The sequence below is a fragment of the Acartia tonsa genome, chromosome 10, assembly GCF_053477335.1.
Source record: "Acartia tonsa isolate MP-2025a chromosome 10, ASM5347733v1, whole genome shotgun sequence".
NCBI lineage: Eukaryota > Metazoa > Arthropoda > Copepoda > Calanoida > Acartiidae > Acartia > Acartia tonsa.
This window is the reverse complement of record NC_137269.1, coordinates 13,370,614-13,386,417: the sequence shown is the minus strand read 5'-3', so window position 1 is coordinate 13,386,417 and position 15,804 is coordinate 13,370,614. Positions and strand designations below refer to the sequence as shown.

Sequence of the window (15,804 nt, the reverse complement as noted above, 5' to 3'; positions counted from 1 at the left end):
GATGATATCAGTAAAAGTATCTATTTATCCTGTATTGATATATCCCTGTATCCTAGAGAGTGTGTGTATACCTAAGATAAAGATGATATCAGTAAAAGTATCTATTTATCCTGTATTGATATAACCCTGTATCCTAGAGAGTGTGTGTATACCTAAGATAAAGATGATATCAGTAAAAGTGTCTATTTATCCTGTATTGATATAACCCTGTATCCTAGAGAGTGTGTGTATACCTAAGATAAAGATGATATCAGTAAAAGTATCTATTTATCCTGTATTGATATAACCCTGTATCCTAGAGAGTGTGTGTATACCTAAGATAAAGATGATATCAGTAAAAGTATCTATTTATCCTGTATTGATATATCCCTGTATCCTAGAGAGTGTGTGTATACCTAAGATAAAGATGATATCAGTAAAAGTATCTATTTATCCTGTATTGATATATCCCTGTATCCTAGAGAGTGTGTGTATACCTAAGATAAAGATGATATCAGTAAAAGTGTCTATTTATCCTGTATTGATATAACCCTGTATCCTAGAGAGTGTGTGTATACCTAAGATAAAGATGATATCAGTAAAAGTATCTATTTATCCTGTATTGATATAACCCTGTATCCTAGAGAGTGTGTGTATACCTAAGATAAAGATGATATCAGTAAAAGTGTCTATTTATCCTGTATTGATATATCCCTGTATCCTAGAGAGTGTGTGTATACCTAAGATAAAGATGATATCAGTAAAAGTATCTATTTATCCTGTATTGATATATCCCTGTATCCTAGAGAGTGTGTGTATACCTAAGATAAAGATGATATCAGTAAAAGTATCTATTTATCCTGTATTGATATAACCCTGTATCCTAGAGAGTGTGTGTATACCTAAGATAAAGATGATATCAGTAAAAGTATCTATTTATCCTGTATTGATATATCCCTGTATCCTAGAGAGTGTGTGTATACCTAAGATAAAGATGATATCAGTAAAAGTATCTATTTATCCTGTATTGATATATCCCTGTATCCTAGAGAGTGTGTGTATACCTAAGATAAAGATGATATCAGTAAAAGTATCTATTTATCCTGTATTGATATATCCCTGTATCCTAGAGAGTGTGTGTATACCTAAGATAAAGATGATATCAGTAAAAGTGTCTATTTATCCTGTATTGATATAACCCTGTATCCTAGAGAGTGTGTGTATACCTAAGATAAAGATGATATCAGTAAAAGTATCTATTTATCCTGTATTGATATAACCCTGTATCCTAGAGAGTGTGTGTATACCTAAGATAAAGATGATATCAGTAAAAGTATCTATTTATCCTGTATTGATATAACCCTGTATCCTAGAGAGTGTGTGTATACCTAAGATAAAGATGATATCAGTAAAAGTATCTATTTATCCTGTATTGATATAACCCTGTATCCTAGAGAGTGTGTGTATACCTAAGATAAAGATGATATCAGTAAAAGTGTCTATTTATCGGTACAATCGCTAAATTTTATCACTAACCTTTTTAACCCGAAAATGCGGTGTGCTACAATCAATGTAAAGCTGAACTGTATTATTCACAAATTGAAAATTGCTGTAATTTTTTGGTACTTTGAGGTAGGGGATATTGGGTTAAAATTGGTTGGTTTATTATAGTGTGCCCTAGTCATGTATATCTTGTCAGGGAGGGAGAGGACATTTTAGTATTAATAAGACTTGTACCCAAAGTATTAAAAACACGTTTTCTTATTTGCTTTGTTTACTTTGATTAGATTTTGATTGGTTGGTTCATTAAGTTGATTGACCTTTAGATCCCTGATATCTTGCATGTTTGAAAATTGATATGATGTGTTCATATGAAAGCCTTTAATGAACTTCTTATAGGGCATAAAATTGAAATAACCTTAAATTTACTTGTTATGTAGTTTTGTTGTCTTTGGAAACTGTATGCATTAAATCCGCGTTACAGTTTCTTTTGTAAACCTTTACATTTTATCGCATATGGGTTAAGGATCTGAAGGGAAAAGCCCTTCTGTTCATAAAAGTTTTTGGTTTGGTTAAAGTTCCAAACCAACTATTCACAATTTGAAGTTTTTACGCAATTTATTCCGTTAACGTGGTTACAAAACTTTGGGTACGAAAGTACTTAACAGCCCAAAGGCCTTTCCGGATTTTTCACAATGCACATTTCGTACTTTTTTCAGAGTGGGGGGGGGGGGGGGGGCGAGTTGTGGTTAGTTTCTCTACTATGACATCATACTTGTTTTTACATAAATTTAAGTGAAAAAAATACCACCAGGGACGGAGTAGACAATGACACTTAATTCACCCAGCACTCTTAAATTTCCCAATAATTATGAGCTACAAAATTCAGAATTTCTAAAAAATTGAGAAAAGATAAATTTATTGTCCATTGTCACATCCCTGAAAAGATATGAATGATAAAAACGAGTAGGTGGGAATACTAAAAGATAACCAGGGAATTAAGGATAATTTTGAACACACTAATATATAGTTTTAGAAAATTTTCGGCTTATATGATATATTTTTATCAAAGACATCCACGTTTTCTTAGAAGCTTTACAGAGGTTTCTTTTAAGAAGAAGGTAGTATTATCCTTCAAAATTTATTTTTTGGTAATTTTATTTTTAACCCCCTATTTTAACGTTAATGTTTTTTAAATATAAACAAAGGGAAGAACTCCACGAAATGTTATAATTCAAATGGTTTGAATGAAAATAGTGGAAATTAAAAAAATTTGCCAATAAACATGAAAGTTACTGGGGGAAAAATATTCTCTGAAATAAAGATTTGACTATCCATTTATCCAGTGGGAAAAAAATATAAAAACCGCGCAGCGTGATGCAAAATTTTTACATAGATTCTGAATTTTTAATTTATTTCCCTAACAATTTATTTAAGCAAATCTTTTAGAAATGAAAACACTAGACTACATATTTGGATAATTTCTTTTTGCAGCAAATCAATTCTTCAATTCTGTTTCAAGGCTGTCTGTACTTTTTATATAACTGGAGAGAATAAGAGTAAGATATAAGAAAAATTATTTAAAAACAGATATAGAATGGCTCTATAAAAAATAAAAAAAATTTATATTTATTTATAAAAAAATTTATATTTATTTATAAAAATATTTAATATTAGTATAAGATGAGTTTTAAAAGTGTTGATTAAAAGTTTAATTTTTACTGACAAAAAGTTATTTTTTCGGATCTTTTAGCCCTTGTCCATCAATAAATATCAAGAAATATTCTAGAAAGATTCAAAAGTGTAGAATTTTTTATTTTAATACAAATTTTACATTGTAATATGCAAAAATTAACATATAACATATAACCATAATAAGAAAAGGAAATTTTAGGTGTTAAAAACTCCAGTTTTTGTACTACATATTATTATTACAGGGTATTATGTATATACAGGGTGTTTTTCCTAACTGTATTTTAAAAGGTATGAAATAAACCTCTAATTTTGGTTTATTTAATTAAAATATTAGTGTAGCTATCCAGTGCAGAATTAGTTAGCTATCTCAGAAAATATGACATACCTAAAACGTAAAAATTAACATAAATTATTTTTAGACATTTGTAGTTTGAACATTTGTATTATAATGATTAATGCCTGTTTATCATTACATACAAATAACAAAAATGTATTTCTATTTCTGTGCGTGTTTGTTTAGCGAACAGCGAACCGCCGCTGAACCAATATTGCTTTCCTTTACAGTTAAACTTCTCATAGAGTTTATATATTTATTTTAGGTGATGCTTTAATTCTTTAATATATTTCATAAACATTGCATGAGTAATTTTATGCCCTAGTTCTGCCTGGACTTCCGTGAGCAAAACCATTTTTAGAAACAGTTTTAAGACATAATCTTTGTGTGAAAATTACTCTTTTTATAGTATTGATTTGGCGCTAAAAGGAAGTTTTCTTTTGTACCTAAAATTGGCTTAAGATATGCTCAGGTAGGAAGGGGATACAGGGCTATAAATTACACTAGTATACAAAGCTTTATAACCACGTTATATTATTCGTTGACCAAAAAATTTTGGGTACTTATGATTGATAGGTTCGAAACTGGGACTGTCCAAAGTTTTCAAATAAAACGGAGGGATAGATTTGTTTGTCATCATTGGGATTGTATATCAATTTACCGTTCATTCTCTTATCCCTGAAGATCCTTGGATGTGGTAGACACGTAAATTAACAAAATTATATTTTTAAAGTAGCGCAGCTACTTTATAAACAGTGTAGATATCAATTTACTCCTCTGAATGACTTTTACAGTTTAAACTTCAGAAAATCTAAAACTATCATAAACAGTGATTTGATTGACAAATATAGATATTCATACAACTGAATAATTTACTTTTTTTAGAACTTTTACATTAATTGATTGATATTCTATTTTCAAACATTCTATCTCTGTAGATATCATGGTTCTATATGCTGTGCTACTTTGGGACATAATTGTGAATTTTAAAAAGAATTTTTTCTTATTTACTTTCGTTGAAAGAAATTTATGTTTGTATTTCCAAGTTGGTATTGTAAAATTTAAATTGATTATGGACCATTAAATAAATAAATGGGTTACTAAATATTTTGGTCACCAAAAAAGCCAACTGTTTATTTAGCAGAGGGTCTTTAAAAAATTAAATATTAATATAAAAAAGAACATACAATAACCACTAGATATTTGACATTCAAAAACATTTTAATATAATACTTTAGGTCTTACAAAAATTAGATATTAAAAATAACTTTTATAACAAATGAGCACTTCTGGGACAATTAAGCACGTTAAAGCTATTTTATAATTACTAATGAATGTTTTTCTATTGTAAAGTATATTCAACTTTTTTGATGGGGATTATCACCCTTGTCTATAAGAAAAAATGTATTTTTTAAAAAATTGGATCCCCCCCTTCTCCCCGGAAACATTTGTTTACCATGAAGTGCTGTAACCAAAAATAAACCCAGATAGACTTTACTTTTACTCATTATGTCAAAACCTTAAATTCAATTTAACATGTTCTTACAATCTATAGCTGCAACCGCTAAAAATGGCGGTTGATTGCGGAATATTTAGCCACAGTCGTCTATATTTTTGAACAGGTTTAGCCGTCGCCAACAAAAATGAGTAAAAAGATAGTTCTTTTTTTTATAAATTTTTAATTTAGTAAATTTTTGGTAGGACAATCAGCCCAAAATGTGGCTGGTTACACCATTATTAGTGAATACAAAGCTATTAGGATAATACTTTTAAGAACGGGGACACAAATTCGAAAATTTTAATTATGTATTGTTTTTATAATTGTATCTTAAGTTTAATCAATTTATTGTCGATAATTAATCAAATTGTATTTGGTCGACTATATGGCAATTCAAAAAATCTAAACTAAGATAATATTGACATGCCATTTTATACTTAGTTAACACATAATAGTTAATCATCATATCGTATTTTAGAGACAGCTTTTCGCGGAAAGTAAAAATATAAGATTAATCTAGATTAATTCCAGTTTTGTAGTCCCAGAGAGGCCCAAGTCCCGGGCCATCTAAACAGAAATTTATTTCACTGTTTTTATTTTATTGTCATTATTACGACCCAATGTATGTTTTTTTTCAGTATGACTTCAGCGGTTTTGAAGCTATAGTGAAATAAACCTTATAACTAATAAACACATTATTTACCTGATTCAATAAACAGACCACAAAGGATAGAATCCAAAACTACATGGATTAAATCGATTGAAATTACAGAATATTTTTCTCCCTCCGTGTAGACCACTTGAAAGCCACCAAAATTGCAAGGTTTGCTAAAAGGTTGGGGCAGAAACATTTGGATAATAACTGTTTTCCCTTGGTCTTCATATGTTGTTACATGTGCTTTTGAAATATAATTTTATTTGATTTATTTGTTTAAGGCAACAAAATAATAAGGCAAAAAAATGAAAACCTTAAAGAGTATTTCAAAAAAAATGAAAACCTTAAAGAGTATTTCAAAAATAGTTCATTTAAACCTTATTAAAACTGAAAAGTTATAAAAAACATCACAACTAGAAAAATCCCCAACCCCCATAAATTCTTTTTTTAAAGGAAAAAGAAATGTGGACGTGGACCTCGAACCACATTTTTGGACGATCCTCTGGACGTTAAGGGCGCAAAAATTAGTACAACAAAGAGTAAGAATTACCATTAATCCTTATTATAAAGTAACAGGATTTGTGTTTGTTTGTCTGTTTGACTGTACCGAAGAAGTAGCCAAAAACTTTCAGTACTTTTATTTCATTTTGATTAGTTGGATCCTAACTGGTAATATCCAAACTATCAGCCAATCTATATCACATCAATGGTAATATAATCAATTTATCGTCTATTATCTTATCCCTTAAGATCCCTGCAGAGTATGAAGCTAGCACAATACTAAACAAACTCATTAATGAGCCAGGAAATGAATAATTATTAAATCTGCTCAACCAAAAATCAAATTCATGTTTAAACAAAATTGACATTTAAATTCACGGGATTATGGGGGAAAGGCAACTTTTAAAAAAATGTTGCGATTTTACACAAAGTGCTCTATTGAGCACGCAAAACCCCTTATCTTTTATTATTGAAAAAATGTAAAATAAGGGGATGGGGTTAGTTTTTCGTTTGTTTGTTTTGCTTTAGGTCAGGTTAGGCTAGGTTTTATACACTGGGTAGCAACAAATTTTCTTTGTTGTGAATATGTAATATCCCTTATCCCTGACAAAATATGCAAATAAAATAAAATTTAGCACGGCCCTGTTAACTTACATGGATATAGCAAAGGTCTTTTGCAGAAAAATTAATCTTCCCCCCAATATTCGTGGAGACGTTATATAATGACTTCCCCTGCCCTAAGTAATAAAAGAGTTACCAGATGTCTCTCTGTCTGTCTGTGTGACTGTAGCTTAAGATCTCGCTAACAGTTACGATATGGTTCTCCTCTATAGTAGGTGTAAAGAGAGCTTATAAATAATTCAGAAGAGGCACCAACTAAAAACTATAAAAATACCTCCCTCTCCCCCATTTTTAGTCGCATTTTTACAAAAAAAGGGATGAACATGTGTTTTAAAAAGATTTTCAACTTTTTTATATTCCAATTAAATATCCATATATTCCTGTTTTCCTCAAGATTAAATGTCATTAGCAATCCCACAGGGCTGTTCTTTGGCTGTCTTAATTTTAAGAAGGGTTGCTACTCTAACCAAGTACGAGTAGTAAGTTTTTTTTGTCAATAGCTAAAGATCTCGGAAATTGCTGGTCTGAATGGGTAGTACTTTTTTAGAGAAACTTAATAATGTCTTGGCGTGGTTTTGAGCTATTTATTTGACCCGGTTAATAATGTCTTGGCGTGGTTTTGAGCTATTTATTTGACCCGGCACCCGCTCTAGGGTGGAAGCAACTAGTATATATGTAGTTAAAGCCATAGCTAAATCAAGCGAAGAAAATTTTTTAGTTCTTTAGTTACAATATTCCCTGTACTTGCCCAATATCCAATGATATAAGGGATAAGACAATGGCCGATAAATTGATGTACATCACCAATGATGATACACAAAATCACCCCTTCTGCATATTTCAATTAGTAGTTAAAACGTTTGGACACTCAGCTTAATGAATTAACTAATCATAATTCAATAAAAATCCCCAAAGTTGTTAAGCCAGCAAATAAGAAAACGTTAATATAAAAACTTTTGGGACCAGTGTAATAAAAAGCCCATCGTCCTATCCCTTCCTGCCAATACCCCTTTAAACTAATAACTTCTTATACTGTAATAGTTTTAATGAATTATGATTTGAATAAATTAATTTCTAGCTCAAACTTGCCACATAACGTAATAGGTACTAAACAGTGGTAGGTTTAACTAAGCAATATTTTACTTTGTAAACTATTTACTTAAGATCTTGTAAACGGCTGGATCGATCGGTTACTTTATTAAACTTTTATTAGTTCGTTCCAAACTAATAATGACTAATATATATCATCATTGGAAACGTAATATAATTTATTATCCACTGTCTCATCCCATTAGATACCTTCCCTTAAATAACAAATCTTTATAAAGAAATATGACAAAATGCCATAATAGTTATTTCTCGTATCGTATTATAAACGGCTTTCCGCGGATATAGAATGTACAATTATAAGATTAAAACTAGTTTTTTTAGCCCCGTGGTGCCGAAGGCACCGGCTAAAAAAACTAGTTTTAATGTTATGATTGTACATTTCTATATTCGTAGAAAACTGGATATAATACGATGCTAGACATAGTTTTTTCGTATTCATGAGAACCGGTTCCTATCCACCGGATTCAAATGAATACGAGAAAAAAAATATAAGATTACTTTTCATTAAACTTTTTATGGATAATCACTTTTTTTAGAAAAATTCTTTAATATATATGAAATTAAGATTTAAGCAATTTTATATAACATTAGTTCTAAAGATAGGAAAATTCTTAATTGTATAGTAGTTTTCTTATTTACCTATCACATTATGAAATATCATTTTTACCCCATTAATAATGCATTGAGCCTAACAGGTCCTAAAACGATATTTGTCTTTGCTATTTATGAGTATATAAAATATACCCACACCATTTTATCATAATAGTACCGACATGGTAGAGTTAATTCATAATTAGTTCATGAAAAGTTTAAATTATGAATTCATTACATAAATTTTTAAAACTTTTATACAAAGTAGTGAGGTTCTTTTTGTCTAAAGCTTAAGATATCGATAACTACTGAACTCATTTAATTCTTAATTTTAGGGAAACTTTATGTAGGTCCTGGGATGGTTTTAGGCTATCTTATTTTAAAATTCAAGTATTTGTATAGGGGTTTATGCAATTTTCTGCCAACATATTCTCCAACGAATACGGAGCCCCTTTATGTTAGTGGCGCTGCCAATAACATACTACAATATATCATACTACAATATATAGTAATAGTATACACTCTTTATTCAAAGAATTAGAGTCATTTTTATTCAGAGCCCGGCAGCAGCTCGGCTGCAGCTTTGCATAGATTGACTGCTTTGCTAAGGGTTAGTGTAAGATAACTGCTGCAATTGCCGAAAAAATAATCAGCTGAAAAATATACAGTTACTGATTAGTAACACAATAGTAGCTTGAGCTGCGGATTAAACAAAATTATTCGAGACGGCTGCGGCTGCGGCTGCCGGCTAAAAAAACTAGTTTTAATGTTATTATTGTACATTTCTATATTCGTAGAAAACTGGATATAATACGATGCTAGACATAGTTTTTTCGTATTCATGAGAACCGGTTCCTATCCACCGGATTCAAATGAATACGAGAAAAAAAAATATAAGATTACTTTTCATTAAACTTTTTATGGATAATCACTTTTTTTAGAAAAATTCTTTAATATATATGAAATTAAGATTTAAGCAATTTTATATAACATTAGTTCTAAAGATAGGAAAATTCTTAATTGTATAGTAGTTTTCTTATTTACCTATCACATTATGAAATATCATTTTTACCCCATTAATAATGCATTGAGCCTAACAGGTCCTAAAACGATATTTGTCTTTGCTATTTATGAGTATATAAAATATACCCACACCATTTTATCATAATAGTACCGACGTGGTAGAGTTAATTCATAATTAGTTCATGAAAAGTTTAAATTATGAATTCATTACATAAATTTTTAAAACTTTTATACAAAGTAGTGAGGTTCTTTTTGTCTGAAGCTTAAGATATCGATAACTACTGAACTCATTTAATTCTTAATTTTAGGGAAACTTTATGTAGGTCCTGGGATGGTTTTAGGCTATCTTATTTTAAAATTCAAGTATTTGTATAGGGGTTTATGCAATTTTCTGCCGACATATTCTCCAACGAATACGGAGCCCCTTTATGTTAGGGGCGCTGCCAATAACATACTACAATATATCATACTACAATATATAGTAATAGTATACACTCTTTATTCAAAGAATTAGAGTCATTTTTATTCAGAGCTCGGCAGCAGCTCGGCTGCAGCTTTGCATAGATTGACTGCTTTGCTAAGGGTTAGTGTAAGATAACTGCTGCAATTGCCGAAAAAATAATCAGCTGAAAAATATACAGTTACTGATTAGTAACACAATAGTAGCTTGAGCTGCGGATTAAACAAAATTATTCGAGACGGCTGCGGCTGCCGAGCCCTCTATTTTGACTTCACGCTAACACACAGCTTAATTTTTTATGCATTGATATTAAATTACAGAGAAACTTATAACTAGCAATGACTTTTATTAAATCTGTTTAATTCTATGCATTTTATTTTTAATAAGCAGTTATGCCAGGGATCTTAAGGGAAAAGACATTGGCCGATAATTGATAAATAAATATCCCCAAATAATCCGATCAATTAAAAATATAGAAAAGTTTTTAGACAGCGAATAAGATAACGTGGTCATAAATAAACATAATTTTGTATATATGTCAGTTAATATCTTAATATGACATTATATTATGCAACGTATGCAACTTTCAAAAACGGACGAACGCACTAACATTCTATAGATAAAAAGAAGCTTCGATAAAAAAATATCAAAGGGCTGCAAACTAGGGTTCGGCAGCCTTGCGTTAGCGCGCCTGTAAGCCACAGTGGAATCAATCTTTTATCATTTTAAAAATCAGCTGGCAGTCTAAACCTGGCAAAAATATGAAAATCCCTCTTTAAAAAAAATGTTCAAGGCATCCAAACCAGTTTAATTTTTTTTTGGCTTAGTTGTGGCTGAAACGCGGCGGCCGAGCCCTAGTTTCAAATGACCTAACCGAAACAAATTGAGGTCATTTCAAAAGAATACATGTAACATTAAAATGATTAACACTTGAAAGTTCACTTTAATACGATGTCTTTTATACACAAATTTAAAAAAAAGATTATCATGATTTATTATAAAACTTTTAAAAAATTACCTCGATTTTTTATAACTTTTTGGCAATTCATAAAACTATGAGGGTGAACTTGCAGGGGTGGGTACTAGTGTGTGGGATAGAAAGTAAGCTGACAAAATCATATGACTTACCATGCTTTCTTTCAGTCTTTCTTTTTTTATGGCCTGGGTCTTCTTCCAAATATTTGCTTGGGTTAGCAAAATCCAACTAAATCTGCCCATATTTGGCATCCCCTCCCTTCCTGCAGCATTACCCCTTGTCTAAAACCAAAAATTTTGACCCTTTCTAACTTTTGGGCAGCTTCCGCTGGTTTGCAAAAAGAGGGGAAATTATGTTTCATGCCAAGGAATCCTCGAAAGGCAACGTTCCGGAGAAGCCTCGAACTTATGTATTCTCCGCCAATAGGAGGACAGAATGGCTGTCCGCCAGGGATTTGGCGAGGCTTAACCAACCAATAAGAGAGGACTTAATCAAAGTTTGTAACCAATGGCAAAGCTTGAACCATATGGTTTTAGCCAATAGGAGGTTAGCCGGCAAAATTGAGGCTGTTTGACTGACCTACCCATTTGTCAGTCTGTCTGTCTGTCAGTCGGCTGTGTGCGGGTGGTAAAATGGGGTGAAGCAATCTCTTAAATCACCTTTATCACACAGGTTTATCTAAACGGCCCAGCAATTAACTGATATTATACCAATTCAATGGGGAGACATTAGTTTCTGCCAAACCCCCTTACAACAAAAATTTATGGCCCCCATTACCCCCCTCCCTAAGAAAACTATTTAAAGCTGACGACGTATAAAAGCAATCTTATACGGAAATGGAAGCTAAAACGGCCCATTTTTTATTTTACTTTCTAGAACATTTGTTTATGGGCATTCATTTTAAAGTAAAAGATTTATCAAGAATAGGACTTTAGTTTTATTTTATGTTTATAAGAAAAAGTAAGTTTAGTAGGTGTAGAAGAAACTTATTTAATAATTATTTCACAAATATCTTAGAAGTGCAGTGTTATAAGATGTTAAGAGTAACATAACAATTTCTTTGCGTAAAACATGGTATAAAAGCATCCCCCAAAACAAAAATTAAATCGCCCTAACGGAAGAACCTAAACTTGCAGGGTTGTGGAAAAACAGTCCCGTTTCAAAATTGACCTAATTTTACTTTTTCGTCAATTAATCTACTATCAAAAAGAAACTTAAAAAATGTACAAATCTTATTAAATAGTCCGAAACGAGTCTCATCTTTGTATCTGCTATCAGGACGAGAGGGGACATAGTTCAGTAAATTACCCTGGTATCCAAAGTTTTATAACCACGTTTTCTTACTCGTTGGGTACTTTTGTTAGTTGTGATTGGTTGGTTTGTCTCAACGTTTCAACATCTTAAAAATCTTAATCTACAGAGGGGGTAATTTTGTTTATCATCATTGTGGATGTACAATGTACATCATTTTATAGTTCATTGTCTTATCTCCTAAAGTCTCTGCTCTGCTATCTAGTATCTTGTGATGCCCTGGAATGGCCTCGGTTTACATAAAACAGGATCACATGATTACAAACTTTTGGGCATCCTCCATCAATCCAACCTCCCCCCCCCCCCCCCAAAACCTTATGATGGTTTTATCCCTCTTTTTTTTCCCACCCAAAATGTTATCCACCCCCCCCCCCACATGATATATCTGTAGAAATCATGTCAAAAGTTAGAATCACAAGATTTGTATAAAAAGAATGTATTCTTGGGATGTACTGTTCATACTGCAAACATCTTAACTTATCCTTTATTTTTGTTTTGTAATCTTAGGTTGGTAACAAATAAAATTTTATTTTATAAATTAATTTAGAAAAAAAGACAGTTTGGTCATTTTAAAAAAATGCTTTTAAAAGTTACTTTGACTTACGCAAAATGATTATACAATTAACAAGGATGACAACATCCATAAAAGCGAAGCACTGAAACGGTAGGAAATGTCGAATCAAAATTGTAGGTAAATTTGTTGAAAACTGGTTAAAAACAGGATACTGTTTATGGACATACTTACATTTTTGGACTTGATTATAGAGTTGCTTCGCTTATAATATTGTTCTTTGTTGTCCCAGGAATCAATATACCATAAATCAGATCAAACGGATAATTAAAACACTTGAAAATTTGTTGTTAAAAAAGTAGAAAAATCAACATGTTTAAAATGGACGTACGGACATTCTGGTAATGATTATAGAGTTGCTACGCTTTCTAAATCGTACCCAACTACTACAGGAATCATCATGCAAAGTTTGAAATCGATAAGACAATTCTAACATGCTTAAATTAACGAATAAAAGCTATCTATTTCGGACGGACGGACCGACCCTAATTATAGAAAAGCTTCGCTTTTAAAAATTTATAAATTGTAATTAGTTTTAACTAATGCATTTAAGATATGAAAAATAAATGAAAAGTAACTAGATGAACCTCCTTTACAATAAAACTTGTTTTAGACCCGTTTAAACGCAGATAGATATTAATACAATTCAGCTTTTCAATACCTGTTTCTAAGTTAAAGATTTTTTTAGTTTTATAAGATGTTTCTCAATACTTTAATAACGAGATTATCAAAACCTGTCTTTCCTTTATCTAAAAAAATAACGACATTCTAACATATTTAAAAGCTTTTCTCGTATTCATTCGAATCCGGTGGATAGGAACCGGTTCTCATCCATACGAAAAAACTTATTATATCCAGCTTTCTACGAATATGTAAAATCTTAAGATTAAAACCAGTTTTAATCTTATAATTGTACATTCTATATCCGCGAAAAGCGGTTTATAATACGATGAAAGAAATTACTATTACAGGGTTCATTAAAAATATGTAATTGAATAAAGTTTTTAAAAATATATACCAAAATAAAACTTTATTCCCTTAAATGTAGAAAACAGTATCAATATTATCCCCCCCCCCCCCCTAGATATACCACACTTTTCTGGGATCTTGCTGAGTCAAGTATCAACTGTTGGGAATATCAAAGGATGACTCCATGCAAAATTTGAGCCGGATCCGGCCAAAACCGGCCGTGAATTTTATGAAAAACCGGTTTTTTCCGGTTTTTAGGGGGTATCTGTAAATCGATTCAGCTGGAGCAAAACCGGTTAGAGGTACAAAAAATTTTACTTCACATGAAATTTAGCCAATGCAATTGCCTACAAAAATGTACTTCATCATCAACTTGATTGGACAACTCTATCCCCTCCTAAATGTCCATTAAAACCTCGGAAACGGCAAAAATCGCCAAAAATCACGCCTTCGGCGGCAAATAACGGCTAAACGGTCAGCCGGAGGCGAATGAAACATAAATAATGAAATGTCTGCCTCAAAAAGTTGTTCAACATCAAAGAGATGCTTGAAGTCTCTAAAACGACTCCTTCCCCTCCTTTAAGGGGAAAAACTGAAAAAACGCGATTTTCAAAAGTATGCCCACTTCGTGGGTGTGGGGGGCACTGAACCCGTCACCCCAGGGTCACCAAATATAAAGTCTAGGCGGCCCACAATGCTGAATTTTCACCAAGTGAAAGTCTTGTGTCATTATCTTTTATGAGAAAAAAGTTATTAATTAATTAAAATTTCAAATTGTGATTTTTTGATGGATTTCTTTGATGAAATGACAGGCCGGTCAATTTTTAGGTCATTTTTTGCGGTTTTTGGGCCGTCACGCCCAAACGGTTTGAGATAATCTCACGGGACCCTTGCCCAACCTAAGTCTGGTTATTTGTGAGGTCTAGGAAAAAAAACAGACTTACGCAAAAGATTATAATTACAATCTTTACACAGAAAAATGGCACGAGGTGAGGGTTTGAGGGGGCAAAATGAGCCGACCAGCGATTTTTGACGGCACGCAGCGACGTCGTGCTTCATCCAATCCGGGATTTTTTTTTTCTTAGACCTTACAAATAACCAGGCTTAGGTCGGGCAAAAGGTCCCGTGAAATTATCTCAAACCGTTTGGGCGTGACGGCCCAAAAACCGCAAAAAATGACCTAAAAATTGACCGGCCTGTCATTTCATCAAAGAAATCCATCAAAAAATCACAATTTTAAATTTTAATTAATTAATAACTTTTTTCTCATAACAGATAATGACACAAGACTTTCACTTGGTGAAAATTCAGCAAAAAAAATTTAACGTTTGTCTCACAGCTGACCTCAAAAGGACAATAAGATAATTTACTAAAATAGTAATTCTTTTTTTCATAGCAGAAAACTATAAATTCTTTTTCGCCTTCATTTGTTAACATCTTTTCTCCCAAATGTATTGTGTTCAAAAATTATTTCAAATGCAAAATGTTCTTTTTTTTAAAAGCACAGCTGTTCTTTTATTTGTTCGAGTCCGCCAGTCAATACGTTCACAACAAAAACTAATATATATATTTTTGTATAATGGTAGTATTTTGAAGTTATAACGAAATGTTTCATTTTTAATAGACAATACCTGCTGGTTTATACTAAGGTTGCGTGGATTTTTTTTTATGAATGAATGCAAATAAAATATTTCTTCCTCTTTTCATAGCATATTATCCTTATCTGGACGGAAATGTTTGGATATTTTCTTGGCCATTAATATTTACACCTTAAAATGAAAGTTCGACCACTCATAGTAAGATTCAAGCATTTAATCAATTTTAACAAAACCTAACGTCGAAATTTTTTTAGACCTTTAACAACATCCAGTTTCTACAATATCAAAAGACACTTTATGATTGTTAATGATAGTTTGTCTAGCTACTTTCTTGTAGATGCAGTCATTCTTGTTCATTTAGAATTTCCTGTCTATTTGAAAAAAAAGATGCATCTACAGTGAAAAATGTTTT

General features: G+C 31.6%; 2 protein-coding genes across 13 annotated transcripts in view; one reads left to right on the top strand and one right to left on the bottom strand.

Annotated features, from left to right (window-relative positions):
* LOC145329451 (alanine--glyoxylate aminotransferase-like) overlaps nt 1-15,804 on the top strand; it is a 557,715-nt gene that overhangs the window by 172,687 nt on the left and 369,224 nt on the right. The gene's annotated exons all lie outside the window — the stretch shown is intronic.
* rhea (Talin_middle and talin-RS domain-containing protein rhea) overlaps nt 1-15,804 on the bottom strand; it is a 205,122-nt gene that overhangs the window by 156,142 nt on the left and 33,176 nt on the right. For 2 of the 12 annotated variants that reach the window (XM_080173570.1, XM_080173587.1), the window contains exon 1: nt 10,986-11,149. The exons of 9 other annotated variants lie outside the window; for them this stretch is intronic. The gene's annotated coding sequence lies outside the window, so the exon portion shown is untranslated. Of the gene's footprint in view, nt 1-10,985; nt 11,150-15,804 lie in introns of those variants that run through there. One more of the 12 variants, XM_080173561.1, reaches the window with a different exon arrangement.